Below are 4,691 nucleotides of genomic sequence, written 5' to 3'. Positions count from 1 at the left end.
GGTGGCTCCAACCGGTACTAAAGGTGCCTTCTATATATACAACACTTACGAAAATTTTATTCTCCCTCTGTTTCTTCCTCTGTTTCCCCATTGAAACACCGCCCGCGCGCCCCGATCGATCGACGCCGTCACCGTCGCCGCCCCCGTCCCCATCGCCACCCTCGTCTCCGTCGCTACCCCGGGCCCGTCCCCGTCGCGCCGTCCCCGCGTCGCTGCCCCCGGCCGTCGCCTCGCCGTCGCCGTCGCCCCGCTGTGAGCTCTCCCCCTCTAACCCCTCTCCCTCGCCCCCGGCGGCGCCGCCCCTCCCCGAGCCCATACACACACACACAAGCATGATGAACACACACACACACACACGCGTACATATGTATGAATTAATGCATGTATATATTAGTATATACGTATGTTGTATGTTTAATTAGTTTAGATTTTTTAGATTATTATTTTTTTACTAGTATATATGTATGAATGCATGTTAGATGGATATAATTAGTGTTTAATTAGTATGGAAATTTTTTATATAAAGTTCTTTTTCAGTTTTTAATGGATGTATAAAAGTTGTGTTTTCTGTTTTTAGTGTTAGATGCTTAATTAGTATGAAATAGCATATAGAATTTTGACATATGCAATGATAGCATAATTAGTGTTATATAGAAATGTTAGAAATTTTAGTTATCAAAATCCAATCATTAAAAAAATATTACTTTTTGCGGGCATATAGCTAGTATTTGTTCTCGACGATGCCCGGCCCGCATCCTCGCCGTCGACCCGTCCGCGACGACGTCCGACTGACCCATGTCCGGGACTGGGCTCCGCCGGGCTGGCACTGGGAGGTGCTGCCTGGAGGGGCGCGCCGCTTGATGAGGAACCCGGCCCCGGGTCCCGTCGTCGACCCTGATCTCGTTTGGTGGCGTTCGCGTGGGCCAGTTTCGGTGCGGAGGGAGTCGGCCCCGCCGGAGGTGGTACGTCGCCGTGTCAGGGAGGAGGACGAGCATGTCCATCGCTACATGGTTGCGTTAGAGGGCGGCAGGTTCTCCAATACCTGGCAGTTTCTTCAGGGATCTCACTTCAGCTATGATCCTGTGAGGGTTCCTTCTCTTTGGGTGTCCACCGCCCGCACCGCAGGAACTGCGAGTGTCCTAGATTCTTCTGTACTATTCGATCTTTAATTAGCTACCTAGCCAGTGATGTACTATTCAATATTATATATTATTCGAGACGATGTATTCGAGATTATATCTATTATTCGAGACGATGTATTTGAGATTATATCTATTATTCGAGACAATGTAATTTGAATACTAAATTGGTTTATATTTCTTTTGGCATAGTTAAATAAAAGTTATGGCGGACAATAACGACAGAGAGGAAGAACATACCATGTTCGATATGATACGCGGGCCAGATGATGATCAGAATGAAGAAGATTATGACGGCTCCGAATTTCTAAACAACGCCGAAGAGGGTGATATGATATTCGATCGCGACGACCGAATTAATGAAGTCATGAACTACGATTATGACGATGATGAAGAACATGTTGATCCTGAAACAACAAAGACCGGCGAGGTATATATATTTATATAAGCAGGCATCTGGTGATCATCACATGTTTTAAATGAGTTGAAGATATATTAACGAATCGATCTTTCTTCTTTCAGCCATCCGGATCGAGCAAATCTTCAGGCAACAGGACGAAACGAGGCCCGAACAAAAAGTTGAAGGAGGGCGTAAAGTACAATATCGAGGCAATCAGACCTAATGGCGAACCATTAGCGCCTAAGAAGATTGCGGACAAGTTCGTTCGTCAGTGCTGGATAGATACCCCCGCTTAATGTACTACAAATTCTCTGTTTTTGCCTACTAGCTAGCTACATGTTTTTGCTTACATATGCCCGCTTAATTAAGACATGCAAACGTGTGTGCATGCAGATTTCACTGGATCTTGTGTATCATTAAAGTTGACGCCGGAACAGTTGAAATACTGGACTCACTACTCAAAGCAAATAGTGACTATAACATCTTGTTTGGCATAGTCAACAGGTAATTTCAATCATTATTAACTATATATTTCGGCCTATTTAGTTCGTCATTTCATGATATGAACTATTTAATAACCCCTTTATTCATTTTCTTTGTCGGCGGGCAGGGCTTGGGTAAGGTTCATCAGCGTCACGGAAGGCGAATGGAAACGACAGCTGAAATGGTTTCGACCCAAGTAATTAAGTAGTACTAGCTAGCTGCCATCTCTTTAATTATCATGCTTGATTAATTATTCACAATTTCACATCTTTAAAGGAGCAGATCTCAAAGACAGGAATGGGTATGCTTGTCAGAACACTATTCACAATTTTTACAGCATTATCGATATCTAGTCACACAACTAATACACATGCATATTGATCTCCTTCTTAACAGTTCACAGAGGTGCGGGACAAGCTCCTAGAAACGGAGCGCGTAGAAGCACTTCAAGAGGAAATAGCGGGATTTTTGCTCGACCAGGTCATAAATCCGAAGGGAGAATACTATTACCCGCTACCGCCCCCATCGACCAGGTCATGAACCACTTCCAATTGTCATCGTGCTCCGAAGGCACCAATTAGGCTAATGCCACTGGCTCCAAAGGCAACATGCATATGTAGGAGAAATTGTATATAGCTATACATGTGAGTATGTGTGAATTAATATGGTGGTTTGTGAGACATTGATGATATATATATGATTGGTTCTACTAAAAATTATATATATATATATATATATATATATATATATATATATATATGCATAACGTGTACAATGTGTAGTATCGTAAAATACCAGCAAACGAAAAAGAATTAAAATGAAAAACATAAAATTAAATGAAAAAGGAATCATAAAACCAAAAAAACCCCAAACATTTTAGTACCGGTTGGTGTTACCAAACGGTACTAAAGGGCTCCCGGCCCCCGGAGCTGGCTCGTGCCACGTGGTTGCCCTTTAGCACCGGTTCGTGCTGAACCGGTACTAAAGGGAGGGGGCCTTTAGTGCCCACACTTTAGTGCCGGTTATGGAACCGGCACTAAAGGGCCTTACGAACCGCTGCTATTGCCCGGTTCTGCACTAGTGGTACACATGTCTCCCAAAGTATGTCTCCAATCCTGCCTAATTTATGGACTACCGACTAAATTGAACATATTCATGATGATGTCTTCCTGAATTGATTTTTGCAGGATTCAAAATTTTCTCTATTAGATGCAGAGCGCCACTTTGCCACGGAGATATTTAGCCATATGGGCACCCACTTCTCTTCTTTGAATCTACATCTCATAACAAGAGGGCACATAGTTGGCGCATTTGTGTTGTGTCTCCTTGGGATACATTATCACGGTCTTCGTCTTGCAGATATACGAAACCTTAAGATCGTCCTACTGAGATCGGAGGTAATTTATCACCGTGCTAATATATATGGAATATATGGTCTTGTACTTTCTCAATGAACATCTAAGGGGAGCATCTATAATGCATTGACGTGATTTACATTTATCTTCATTATTAGGTGAAAGAAGCGTATCCACTTAATTGCCCTTGTGATGACCCAAAGGGCTGGAAAACCCAAATTGTCTCCTTGAATAATCTTGAGAAGGTTGAAATCGAAGGTTTTGAAGGGGAGGATCATGAGCTTGATTTATTGAGAGTGGTATTTAGATGTGCGCCGATGCTTAAAAGTGTGACAATGAGGCTGCTAGATTAGGGCATGCCAAGCAATGATTGGTGCACAAAAGTAAACATCATCTTCCGGGAGTATCCATATGTGGAAGGCAACATTGATCTTATTTCTGGTTAGCAGCTCTGTGCTTACATGATTAGCATATACCTAGAAGCAGCATTTACTTTCATGTTATCCATGGTTAGCATATTTCCTATAGATCTACACAATAATTGCTTTTATCTTTGGTAGAGCCCTAGACTCATGTTTCCTAGAAAAAGAAAACAACTTCATTCCTATAAATTTTGTTTGAAGTCACACGGTATAAAGTTTGACCAAATTTGAAGGCAAAGTATCTACGAATAGGATAACAAAATTTACTTTCAAACTGTTATGGATTTTGGAAGCAAATCAAAGTAGTATAAGAGTAGATCGTTGCAGGTAACTCGGTGGGACAAGTTAATCAAGTTAATTCAGTTGTAGGTATGGCATTGGGGTTTTTCACGGAGAAGTCGGAGTCGGACAATGGACCAAGCCATGGCTCCTGCGGTTCAGCAGACCTCATCAGCACCCTCTCGGATGATTTGCTCTTCCAGGTCCTTCACCGCCTCAGCTGCGCCCGCGCCGCCGTGCGCACATCCATCCTCTCCCACCGGTGGCATGGCTTCTGGACCCACCTCCCCAAGGTCGCCGTCATCCTCCATGATGTCCCATTCGGCTCGCTCGAGGCCGCTCTCCAGCGTGCTGCTCGTCCCGGGGTGTTCCACCGCCTCCTCCTCGACATCAGCGTCCCCTGGCAAGAAGACATCCCCTTGAGCTTCCCCTGGCAAGAAGGCATGCTCACCTCCTCGAGTGTCTCCTCGCTGCTCCGTGCCGCCGCAAGGCTCGCACCAGTGGAGCTGCGCTTCACCCTCCTGCAAAACCTGCAAGACCATTGTCTAGATGTGGACCTGCCCCGCTTGGACTGCGCCACCTCCATTGACCTGCATGCGGGGTACCTCCGCTT

This window comes from Triticum dicoccoides, chromosome 6A, assembly GCF_002162155.2.
Source record: "Triticum dicoccoides isolate Atlit2015 ecotype Zavitan chromosome 6A, WEW_v2.0, whole genome shotgun sequence".
Taxonomy (NCBI): domain Eukaryota; kingdom Viridiplantae; phylum Streptophyta; class Magnoliopsida; order Poales; family Poaceae; genus Triticum; species Triticum dicoccoides.
This window is presented reverse-complemented; position numbering follows the sequence as displayed.